Source organism: Pleurodeles waltl, chromosome 3_1, assembly GCF_031143425.1.
Source record: "Pleurodeles waltl isolate 20211129_DDA chromosome 3_1, aPleWal1.hap1.20221129, whole genome shotgun sequence".
Classification (NCBI taxonomy): Eukaryota; Metazoa; Chordata; class Amphibia; order Caudata; family Salamandridae; genus Pleurodeles; species Pleurodeles waltl.
Window position 1 is genome coordinate 233,544,293 of NC_090440.1, and position 12,681 is coordinate 233,556,973.

The 12,681-nt window shown below is 51.7% G+C and overlaps 1 protein-coding gene across 7 annotated transcripts in view; it reads left to right on the top strand.

The window, feature by feature from the left end:
• Positions 1-12,681, top strand: part of MYO9A (myosin IXA) — a 1,132,274-nt gene that overhangs the window by 681,420 nt on the left and 438,173 nt on the right. The window lies entirely within an intron of this gene.

Here is a 12,681-nt window from a genome sequence, read left to right on the forward strand (position 1 = left end):
ATCAGAGCCGTAATTTGTCATAATCAGAGCCAGGCCAGATCAGGTGACGCCGCCGGGAGGCACACTTTGGAGAACTACCTGGCATGCTCACCTTACCACACTTTACTATGGCAGCTCCAACCTCCCAATCAGTTCATCTCGACTCAGCCTGACCGGGCTTGTACTCCCACTGCTTCCTCGGACTTCCCCTTTGTTGCAGCGCACCATCAGGAAGTGACCTAGAGGGACCAAACAAGAGCATCAATTGTACTGGGGGAGACATGGTGCAGAACTGGAGCTTTGGTGACCCGACGGCACTAGCAGGCAAGTGCAGGCAGGACAAGTGCAGTGTCTGTAAGTAGTCACTGCAAAGAGTGTGCCCCGGGCCCAGCTAGGCTAGGTGCAGCTTGTGGGGGCCTGGTGAGCCTCCCTTGCTCTAGCTTTCAGCCATTTCTGCCTCTCTGAAACAGACACATCTCTCGTCTCTGCCTCTTGCCTAAAGCGCTCCATGCTCTACAGGAAAGAGCTGCAGCCTGAAAACAACTACAAAGCTCACAGAGGCCCACTCTTGAAGGGAAGGCAAGCACCCTCAAACTATCAATCAGGGAATTTGTAAAGCGCACTACTCACCCATGAGGGTCTCAAGGCGCTGGGGGGCTGCTACTGCTTGAACATCCAAGTCTTGAGATGTCTCCTAAAGGTAAGGAGGTCCTTGGTCTAACGGAGGTGGGTGGGAAAATTGTTCCACATCTTGGCGGTGAGGTGCAAGAATGATCTGCCATTGGTGGTTGTTCTGCAGATGTGTGGGACGGTGGCGAGGGCATGGTCAGCAGAACGAAGCTATCGGGTCGGGGTGTAGAAGGAGAGCTGTTTCTTGAGGTATTCTGGTCCGGTGTTGTGCAGTGCCTTGTGAGCGTGGGTGAGGAGTTTGAAGGTGATTTTCTTGTTGACAGGGAACCAATGCAGGTCTCTCAGGTGGGCTGTGATGTGGCAGTGGCGGGGGATGTCCAGGATGAGGAGCACGGAGGCATTCTGGATGCGTTGCAGTCTTTTCTGGAGTTTGGCCATGATTCCCGTGGAGAGGGCATTGCCGTAGTCCAGTTTGCTGCTTAGGAGGGCTTGGGTGACTGTTCTTCTGGTTTCAGTGGGGATCCATTTGTAGATCTTCCAAAGCATGCGGAGGGTGTTGAAGCAGGAGGAGGAGATGGCGTTGACTTTCTGGGTCATAGACAATGAAGAGTCCAGGATGAATCCCAGGTTGAGTGTGTGGTCGGTGGGTGTCGGTGCGGTTCCCAGTGTGGCAGGCCACCAGGAGCCGTCCCATGCGGAAGGGTGGATCCGAAGATGAGGACCTCAGTCTTGTCGGAATTCAGTTTAAGGCAGCTGTTCTTCATCCATTAGGCAATGGACTTCATTCCTTTGTGGAGGTTGGTCTTGGCAGTGTCTTTGGTGAGGGAGAGGATCAGCTGGGTGTCATTGGCGTATGAGATGATGTTGAGGTTGTGGAATCGGGCAATGTTAGCGAGCGGAGCCATGTAGACGTTGAAGAGGGTCGGGCTGAGGGACGAACCCTGGGGTATGCCGCAGATGATTTTGGTGGCTTCAGAGTGGAATGGAGGGAGTTGGACTCTGAGTTCTGCCGATGAGAAAGTAGGTGATCCAGACCAAGGCTCTGTCGCGGATTCCTACGTCGCTGAGGCGTGTGCGTAGGGTGTGGTGGCAGACGGTGTGGAACACGGCTGAGAGGGTCCAGGCGGATGAGGGCCACGGTTTTGCTGTTGTCCAGTATGGTTCTGATGTCGTCGGTGGCGGCGATGAGGGCAGTTCCGGTGCTGTGGTTGCTGCGGAATCCAGATTGGGATGGGTCTAGATTGCTCTTCTCCTCGAGGAAACGGGTCAATTGTTTGTTGACAATTTTCTATATGACTTTTGCCGGAGAGGGGAGCAGGGAGATGGGCTGGAAGTTCTTGAGGTCCTTTGGGTCCGCCTTAGGTTTCTTGAGGAGGGCGTGGATCTCAGCACGTTTCCAGCTCTCGGAAGGTGGCGGACTCAAAGGAACTGTTGATTATCTTCCGGAGTTTGGGTGCGATGACAGAGCTTGCTCTTTTGAAGATGTGGTGAGGGCAGTGCAGGGGTCAGATGGTGAGCCGGAGTGGATGGTGTTCATGATTTCGATAGTATCGTTGACATGGGTCCAAGAGAGCAGGAGGCTGGTGGGTGGTGAGTCTGTGGTGTCGGTGGTTGACGGTGGGGGCAGGGTCTGAGTGCTGAAGCTGTCATGGACATCTGCGATCTTGTGGTGGAAGAAGGTGGCTAGGGAGTCGCAGAGGTCTTGTGATGGCAGGATGTCGTTGATGTTGGAGCCGGGGTTGTAGAGATCCTTCACGATGTTGAAGAGCTCCTTGTGGCTATGTGCGTTGTTGTTGCGTTCTTTGGAGGCTGTTCTCTGGGCGGTTCGGATGAGTTGATGGTGTCTGCGGATGGCATTTTTGCAGGCTGTGTGGCTGTCCAGTGTCTGATCTTGGCGCCACTTCTTTTCGAGTCTTTTGCATGTTTGCTTAGATTCTTGGTGGTCAACGGTGAACCAGAAGGCCTTTCTGTTGGTGCGTCTGTTGGAAGGATTTTTTATCGAGGCGAGAGTGTTGGCACAGTCGTCAATCCATTGCCTGAGGTTGCGGTTAGCTGTGTCAGTGTCGGTGGTATCGATGGGTGGGTTCCGGGAGAGGTTAGTGATCAGTTGGTCTTCGGTTCCATCTGCGGTGGGGAATCCGTTGCGGGTGATGGTGTGTTGTGGATTTCTACAGGGAGAAGTGGATGCAGCAGTGGTCTGTCCAGTGGAGTTCGGTGGTGTGACTGAAGGAGACGTGTTTGCTGATGGAGGAAAATGGGGTCGAGTGTGAGTCCTGCGGAGTGGGTGGTTGTTGTGATGAGCTGTTTAAGACCAAGGTTAGAGCGGTTGTCGAGCTGAGTGGTAGAGTTGTTATCGTTGGTGTTCTCGAGGTGGAAGTTTAAGTTCCAAGGAGTATGTAGTCTATGGATGCGAGGGCGTGCTAGCTGATGACGTCGGTGATGGAGTAACTGAACTACCGTCTGAGGACGGGGGTGGGGGGAGGGGGGGTCTGTAAACGATGGTCCCTCGGAGGGTGGTGTTTGGGTCGTTGTGGATTTGGAAGTGCAGGTGTTCGGTGGGGCTGAGGGTGTCTTCGGTGCTGGTCGTGATCCTATGGGTGTTCTTGTGGACGATGACGATGCCTCCTTCTGGCTTGTTGGAGTGATCCCTGCGGGTGATCTTGTAGCCGTCTTGGATGGCTATGGCAATGTCTGGTGCCGAGGAGGGGGTTCATCCAGGTCTCGGTCAGGAAGGCGACGTCTGGGGAAGCGGAGTTGAGTAGATTCCAAAGTTTGACAACGTGTTTGTGGACGGAGCGGGTGTTGAGTAGGTAGCATCTGAGATTGTTGCGTCCTCTCTTGGTAGGTGGGTCATTGGAGTGGGGGATGGTAAATGTGCAGTTCTGGCAGGAGAAGGGTCCGTGGGTGAGCTGCGGGGTGGCTTGATGACAGGTGGGTGCGCCTGTGTGGAGGGTGGTGGTGTCGTTTCGAAGCCTGGTATAGCGGCAAAAGGGTGGGCGAGAGCCAGGGGTTCTGGCACTGGGCGCGGTCCAGGAGCGGATGGGCGCAGCCGCCATTAAGTAAGGAGGAGGGAAGGAGAGGACAGCTGGGATGCAGGGGCGAAAAATGGCACAAAAGAAAGGGGGCAGCAGCGGCGGGAGTGGAGCGGGAGAGAGGAGGGGGCAGGGCCGCAGGGCAGCAGCGGCAGGGGAGAGCGAGAGTGAGTGAGACGGAGAGTGGAGGCAAAAGCACAGAAGTAAAGAAAGAGTAAGAAAGAGCACAGAGGAGAGCGAACAGTAAAAAGGGGGCACAGGGGGGCAGACACCGAAGAGAGATCACAGAGAGAGAAGCAGAGAGAAGGAAGAGAGAGGCAGGCTAGTAGGAAAGCAGAGCTCTCCCACTAGACACCAGGGATGAGGTGCAGGCAGATGCCTGCGGGTGGAGGAAGGCCTCAAATTCCTGACAGAGGTCAGGAGTTCAGAGGAACAAGGGCTCTACTTAGCAGGTGGAGCTACGGGAGGCAGAGCAGTTCACTGGCCAGGTCAGTTGTATTGCTTCCTCATGCCTCCCACACACTAGCGGTACCTACCAGCACCTACTAGTAATGTCCTACAGAGGACACCCTCTGGAAAGGCTGGTGAGCGTGCTCCTGAGCCCTCCCCCCTCCAACACAAACATAGCTCCAGTGTGCGAGGGGGTGAGGTAGAGCTTGACAGCCCATTGAGCTTACAGAGAAAATTCCCTGGGAGGCAGGTGAGAGCGCTTGCACCCACCCCATCATCCCCCTTATCCACCAACAAAGCATCAGAGCAGGAGGGTGTGTGGCAGCGCCAACAGCCACTCGTGCAGTCTACATGCGGTCAACTCGGACCAGGTCAAGACCAAGCCAGGGGACATCTTAGGGTACAAGCAAAACAAGCAACCTCCCACTACCACGAGAAAAAGGCCTCGATATAAGCAGGTGGAAGCTGGCCAGGAAGGCTGGGAAAGAAGTTATGCAGTCAGGAAAAACAAGAAGATCACCCCTCAGTAAATCTGCAGGAGGAAAAAGCAAGAGGAAACCCCATCTACCTGTGAAGCAAGCTAGTACTCAGTCATTTCCCCCACTCATTCCCCCACTCATTCAGATGGAAACAGGCAAGGAAAAAGAAGCAAGTTACAGTGCAGGTGACATTATAGCGCAAGCAAAGAAACACTGCATTAATTAAATATACACAAAGTTTAGTTTCTTGAAAAATGGTGGTTGCATACCCCTCTACAACCTTTAGTAGCTATTCATGGGGAAGTAAGCTCTCTCTAGGCTTTGTCTAGTTTCTTTCTGTCGTCTGTCACAGTGGAGGGAGAGCCTAGACAAAGCCCAGTTGCGGCCACATGCTCGTCTGCCACAGAACAACACAAACTAACTGTTAAGGTATATGTTTGCGCAGTACAGGAGCAGGACTCCGGGTAGAATCTCCTAGACAGGGTGGGAAGAGTCACAACTCCTCAGCCTTCAGCAAGATCGGAAGGGCCAACGAGATATATGCGACTCAGAATGTCAAAAAAAACTAGCACAAAGGAGCAAATCTGTAAACTCAGCGTGTCACCAACTATCTCTCCCCAGGAGAGAATCTCATCACCCGTGCATACTTTGAAAACTACATTACAGCTAAACCCTACCTCGCAATCACTCCCCCTAGCGAGCGACAACTTACATCACTCATCACCCGACCTTTCGGTGCGCCAGGAGGCAGTGCAAGGCCCTGCTGCAGAAGGTGAACTACTACTATTGTATCTCAGCATGCAAGAGTGGGAGGATATGTTAACAGCTTACTCACCGGACACCTCCCCTATACCTATCAAAACAGCCTGCAGATAGGATGAGGAGATGGCCGCTGGTACAGCTATAGGAGAAGAGAATCATGGACGGTGCGTGGGCCTCCCTATTCAAAACTGTGCAGCTCCTGGTGGAACCCCTTCAATATCAATCAGACAAAATGGATGTCCAACTTACACTACTCAGCACCCTGGCAGTCTTTTTCGCAGGAGTTGAAGGGAAGCTAGGGGACTTGAAGCTACTCTTCACCAAGGCACAGTCTGCCCTGCTTAGAGCTCAAGTTGGTTGCGGGTGCGGCCCAGTCATCGACAAATTATCCTTGCTGCCATCCATTCTCAGAAAACTGAGCAAAGATCTGAAATTAGGGATCTCAAGTAATCTTCCTCAGTCTCACAACAACCAGAGTACACCCCTTCAAGAAGGACAAACATTGCTTTCAACCTCAAGGCATGGAAACACAAAAAATGTAGTAAAGAGAACAGCATGCGACTGAGGAGCAAGGGACCAAGGCCCGCAAACTGGTAGCTTCCCCACTCTGCTTGGCTTACAGACCACAAACACTTCAGGTCTGGCTGCTGGAAACAATCAACCTGTCTGAAGGACCATGTAACACAAAACAAATGCCAAGCAGAAGTGGGCCCAAAGTAGGAAAGGCTGGAACTAACACAAATATTGCCCTTATCTTCAGGTCAGCAATTGTCCTGAAATCAGGTATTGCACTGACAGAGGCCTGCCAAACACCATCTATCTCAGGGGTTCCCCGGGGGCTCTCAAGTTGACAGAACACTAGATGAGCAATCAATCACTAGAGTCCAGTGGGAAAATATGAACTCAACCAACTCCCACAGGGGTGCTACTGCTCTACTTAGCACACCTCAGACGTGTACAACAGTGGCCCCTCCAGAAGAACAGGCAAGCACAGGAACCAAGCCAAAATGGAAGGAGGCAGAATCTGGGACTACGACAACACTGCCTACGTTCCCAACATCAGCTGTGACTCGATTCCCAAATTCAGTGGGCTCTGTTATCTCCGACACAGTACGAGATCAGAGAGAACCCACAGCAGGGTCACAGGCCATTCCAAGTGGGCAAGGCAGACAAGAACCAATGCACTTTGCAGAAGAAGTGGTGTCCCCAATTGTCACCGTCAATAAAACTATGGATACTGGGCCTGTTGCAAGGAGATTCGACGTGGGAGCATGCATCCAGTTAAAATGCCATAGACTTCCAGTCCATAATACTGAAGGAGCATCTCTCCAGTCTCAAATTGCCACTAATCATCCCAACACAAGGGGAAGGGGACAGAATGCTGCTGTCTCCAACAGAATAAGGTCCAAGCAAGATCTCCAAGGCACTAACAGCTGGCCTGATTGGTTTCGGTTCAGCACACGGATGGCGCACTCCATCAGCCTCAAACTGCTTTCAACACTAACTCGAGGGTAACTGATGAGGGCATGGTGGACTTCGATAGAACAAGGCCCAAACAGTACAGCAAAGGTGTCCAGGGTTTCTACGCCCAAGTTACATCCAACTTTCCTAACATCAAAGCGCATGGTCAGAATATAATCGACCGTGAAAGGCCTGGGCTCGAGCAAGGTGGTAAGGAGCTCAGAACCCTGTTACTCAATCAAGACATCATGGAAGCTTGGCTCCCTCAAACACATGAGGTGCCTGTCGGGCACCTGGATACGAACATCCTTATGTTTAGGCCATGCTATAAATCAAGAGGCATGGGAGACACCTTGAATAGGGGAAATATTCTTTGGCTGCTATCTCACATTCCAACTACTGCTGGTTTGTACACGGTGGATCTTCTGGAAGTAAAGTTTATTCACCCAGAAGCATTGTCACTAAGTGAAGTGACTAAGGCCACATGGAGGACAAACTCAATTGCTCAGGCAGTCTTTGCCGAAAGAGCCACTTTTGAGAACTGGGGAATAAATATCACCATATACCGTGAACCCCCTTCCTCTGCTACCTGTAGACAAAAGCACCAAGCCAGAAAACTTTGAAAATCAAACCCACTCTGTCATCAAGAGCACCTTGGGGCATTCACCAAGGAGAGTGAGGACAACTCCAACCATCACTCCAGACACCCATATGAATGGCTTGAATATAGGATAAGGCAACCTTCTCAGGGAGGTCCCACTTCTGGGTGACAGTAAACTCCTATACTGCTTCGGTGCCACAGTTATATCGCGGCCTGAGATTCTGAAGATCCATCAAAGAGCAGTTGTAGGAAGTTGGCTCTGTATATACTATTTCAAAGTAAGAAATAGCATGCACAGTGTCCAAGGGTTCCCTTAGAGGTAAGATAGTGGCAAAATTTGATAATTCTAATGCTCTATTTTATGGTAGTGTAGTCGAGCAGTAGGCTTATCAGAGGGTAGTGTTAAGCATTTGTTGTACACACACAGGCAATAAATGAGGAACCCACACTCAAAGTCTTTACTCCAGGCCAATAGGTTTTTATATAGAGAAATATATTTTCTTAATTTATTTTTAAAACCACAAGTTCAAGATTAGAAGTTAATACATAAAATGCAAGGTACTCCACACAGGTAAGTTAGGAACTTTGAATTAGAGCAATAACATATACAGTTTTTGTTAAAATGGCAATACGCTATTTTAAAAGTAGACAGTGCAAAAATCAACAGTTCCTGGGGGAGGTAAGTATTGGTTAGGTTGTGAGGTAAGTAAGAAAAGTCTCAGTTCCTGGGCATAGGCAGCCCACCGTTCGGGGTTCAAGGCAACCCCAAAGTTACCACACCAGCAGCTCAGGGCCGGTCAGGTGCAGAGGTCAAAGAGGTGCCCAAAACACAGAGGTGCCTGTGGAGAACAGGGGTGCTCCGGTTCCAGTCTGCCAGCAGGTAAATACCCACGTCCTCGGGTGGCAGACCAGGAAGGTTTTGTAGAGCACTTGGGGGGGGGGGGGGTGACACAAGTAGGCACACAAAACACACCCTCAGCGGCACAGGGGCGGCTGGGTGCAGTGTGCAAAGCAGGTTTCAGTGGAGGGACCCGGGGGGGGGGGGGGGGGGGGTTCACTCTAGTGGTGCAGGCAGGTACAGGGGGGCGAGCTTCTCGGGCCAGCCACCACCTGGGCTAGGCAGAGGGTCGCCTGGGGGTCACTCCTGCACTGAGGTTTGGTTCCTTCAGGTCCTGGGTGCTGCGGGTGCAGTGCTTGGTCCAGGCGTTGGGTCCCTTGTTACAGGCAGTCACGGTCAGGGGGAGTCTCTGGATTCTCTCTGCAGGCATCGCTGTGGGGTGCAGGGGGGTCGTCTCGGGCTACTCACGGGGTCGCAGTCGCTGGGGAGTCCTCCCTGTGGTGTTGGTTCTCTGGATCTTGAGCCGGGGGCGTCGGGTGCAGAGTGTGAAGTCTCACGCTCCCGGCGGGAAGAGTGAGTTCTTTGAAGTTGAAGAAAAGTTGCAAGTTTGTTGCAGATTGTTGAGCAGAGCCGCTGCTCACAGGAATTTCTTGGTCCTGGGGGTCAGGGCAGTCCTCTGAGTCAGTTGGATGCGTCGCTGGTTGCAGGCTTGTAGGTCAGCAGTCCTTCTTTGTAGTTCAGGTTGCAGGAATCTGATTTCCCGGGTTCTGGGGTACCCCTAAATACTTACCCCTAAATACTAGATTTAGGGGTGTGTTTAGGTCTGGGAGGGAGTAGCCAATGGCTACTGTCCTGGAGGGTAGCTACACCCTCTTTGTGCCTCCTCCCTGTGGGAAGGGGGCACATCCCTAATCCTATTGGGGTAATCCTCCAAAACTAAGATAGAGGATTTCTAAAGTCAGGGGTCACCTCAGCTCAGGGCTCCTTAGGGTCTATCTTGACTGGTGAGTGACTCCTCCTTGTTTTCCTAATTATCTCCTCCAGCCTTGCCGCCAAAAGTGTGCATTTATTGTGCTGAGAAGTTTGATACCAAACTTCCCAGATTTCAGTTTAGCCATTATGGAACTGTGGAGTTTGTGTTTGACAAACTCCCAGACCAAATACTCTTATGGCTACCCTGCACTTACAATGTCTGAGGTTTTGCTTAGACACTGTAGGGGCATAGTGCTCATGCACATATGCCCTCACCTGTGGTATAGTGCACCCTGCCTTAGGGCTGTAAGGCCTGCTAGAGGGGTGACTTACCTATGCCACAGGCAGTGAGAGGTGGGCATGGCACCCTGAGGGGAGTGCCATGTCGACTTAGTCATTTTCTCCCCACCAGTACACACAAGCTGTGAGGCAGTGTGCATATGCTGAGTGAGGGTTCCCCAGGGTGGTATAATACATGCTGCAGCCCTTAGAGACCTTCCCTGGCTACAAGGCCCTAGGTACCAGGGGTACCAGTTACAAGGGACATATCTGTGTGCCAGTGCTGTGCCAATTGTGGAAGCAAAGGTACAGTTTAGGGAAAGAACACCGGTGCTGGGGCCTGGTTAGCAGGGTCCCAGCACACTTTCAGTCAAAACTTAGCTTCAGCAAAGGCAAAAAGTCAGGGGGTAACCGTGCCAAGGAGGCATTTCCTTACAGCTGTTTTTGCTGTATCACTTTGGGCTGCTACCTTGTGTCTTAAACTTAGCCCCCTGGGCGAGAGGCTTTATTGTTGTAGAGGCCTACTGCCACTAGGAGGTGCATGTTTCTCTCCGTCCCCTCATGGAGAGCAGTACAATCCCTGGGGGAAGAGGGGTGACATGGTGGCAACTCAGGCTGCTTACTCCTATTTGCAGGTCTAGAACCTGCAGCAGACAGCCTCTTCTGGCCATGGGGGACTTAGGTTGCCACCAGGGGGTGCTCTACGGGCTTCGCTCCTTTCCCAGTTTCTCTCTGGTGCTGTCATTGAGTTTGCTCTCCTATGTGAAGGTGCAGCAGGTGTCTCGCATATAGTTTTTTTTTTTTTTTTTTTTTATCATGCAGGGCGGCTGGCATTCCTGTTTCCTGCCTAGCTACTCTCTCCCTTGGGGTTTGCCTTGCGAGCTTCGTGCTCTTCCTCCGGCCAGGATATGGTGCAAGCAAAACGACCGTTAGGTGGGTCTATGATCACCCTTAAACTTTGTATGCGGGCTGCAGCTCTCGATTAGCTAAGCGGCTGCCGGAGATTCCTTCATTTCCTGGTAGCAGCAGTCTCTGCCACCACAGGTCACCCGGGCTGGACTTCAGATGGGGGCTCGCAATGTAGTGTGACTCCCTTCACAAGGTTTGCCCCGGTCGGAGCTGCTGCACACGATATACCCAATTAAGTTCTGCTGTACTGGAACCGCGGGGCTGCAGCAACCTTACCAGCATTGCTGGCCATGTCTTCCCTGCTGGCTTAGTTCCACCCACTGCAGGGGCTGTGCTATTCACAATGGACTTGGCAGGGCCTATCCACACTCTTCTCACTTGCGTCTACACTGACTGCGTCACTGTCAGTGCAGTCTTGTCGCCTCATACATGGACGACACAGTTTACTCATTCACCGCAGCTCTCTTTAATGCCCGCCTCATGGAGTCTCACAGTAGTCGGTCGGCAGCATGCAGGGTGAGATGCTGGAGGGTCTCTTTCCTCCTCACACAGGGACAAAGTCACCCTCTTCTAGGGGCGATGGGACCACTGGGCAGGCAGTAATGCCCAGTGCCTTGGAGATGTCCTCATCTCTTTCACAGCAGTTTAGGCACTGGGCTGCACACACGCATGACAGACCCACTCGTAGCCATTGTAGGGTCTTGGAACAGGGGGGCCTCAGACTCCCTGATCTTCGGTTGTATTACTTCACGGGGAAACTGCAATATGCCGCACTATGGTGCGATGACAGTCCCAATTGAGAGAAAGACGTGCTATCTGGGTCTACTGGAGCACAACTCTTGACGAGTGGGAACGGCGGTCCTGAGCAGGTACCGCTGATAGTTAAACAGGTGACTCAAGTTTGGGAGAGGGTGGTCAGCATTGTCCTTTGGCATGTCCCATATGTTAGACGCCTTCCCCTCGGCTGGTTAATACCCTTTTGCCACCTCTTGGAGGACAGAGATTTTACCCCGTGGATGATGGGTAGCTGCCATAATTCAGGCAACCTGTACCTTAACGGTGCCTTCATGTCGCCAGCAGAGGTTGAACTCCATTATCAAGTGTGTTATAAATGGCAATTTCTACAGTATTGGATTATGGCAAGAGATATGGACCTTATATCCAGATGAGCTGAGACAATCCTCTGTACTGCAATTGCTACTAGACCCCGGTTCATCCATGGGAATCATCTCCCGCCTCAATAAGGCCCTGAAGAATGACTGATAAACTAGCCACACTCATAATCGTGCAGCCTGGGATGACATACTAGGGACCCCCCTCACAGATGGAGAATGACAAAGAACTCTTTCGCAGGTTTGAGAAGTGGCCAGTAACGCCTGTTTTAAGCTTGTGCAATTCTGCTTCACACATGGTGCTTACCTTACCCCGCAGCGCTTACATAAAGCATACCTGTTTCACCCGGCCTGCTGTGCCAGCTGCAGCAGACTCCGGCTGGGTTTGGACATGTGGCATGGGAGTGTGCACCATTAAGACAATTTTGGGAAGAAATAAGACTGGAAATTGATAAGGTAACGGCATACAGGGTGGACTCCTCAGTTCACCACTGCATCCTGAGCCCTACTACCTTTACCTAAAAAGGGGGGAAAAGGAGATACAGGTTTGCGCAGCTGGGATTGGTGCTTGCAAGGTGATGCATAGCTATACACTGGGCCAGCTCAGAGAAGCCGGGGTTGGCTAGATGGAAGGCGGACTGCTTGGAGTGGGCTGCGGCTGAGAAAATTGGACTGCGTCGGGTGTGCAACAATGATAAAGCTGAGAGTCTTTTGGAGGGGTGGAAGGATATGCTGGAAAGGCTGTGAGGTAATGTAACGGACCGCGAGCAGACCACCACCCCCTCTCCTGTTCTTAAAGCGGCGAGTGCCCTTAGGGCTGCACCCCCTCTTGACGTGCAACACATATGTCTAAATATAATGCCAATCTTGGTGTCCGCATAGGACATTCCACATGAAACGGCACCACACAGGCTCCCCGATGCTAGTTGATGTTCCAGTTTATTGATTGCACTTGAGATTTGTGGCTGGTGTGTGATAAAGGAATGGACTGAGAATGTGTGATGGGGCCCTGGGGGATCCCCCCCACTCCTCCTCCAGTCTATATACTTCATGTGTTCTAGATAATCTAATGTGCACCATAATTTGAGATGCCTTTTATACGTAGTTGTATTGTGTTTTTCCTGTATGCTAAAATCTGAATAAATGTTTTTTTTTTTAAAGAAAGAATGCATTGATC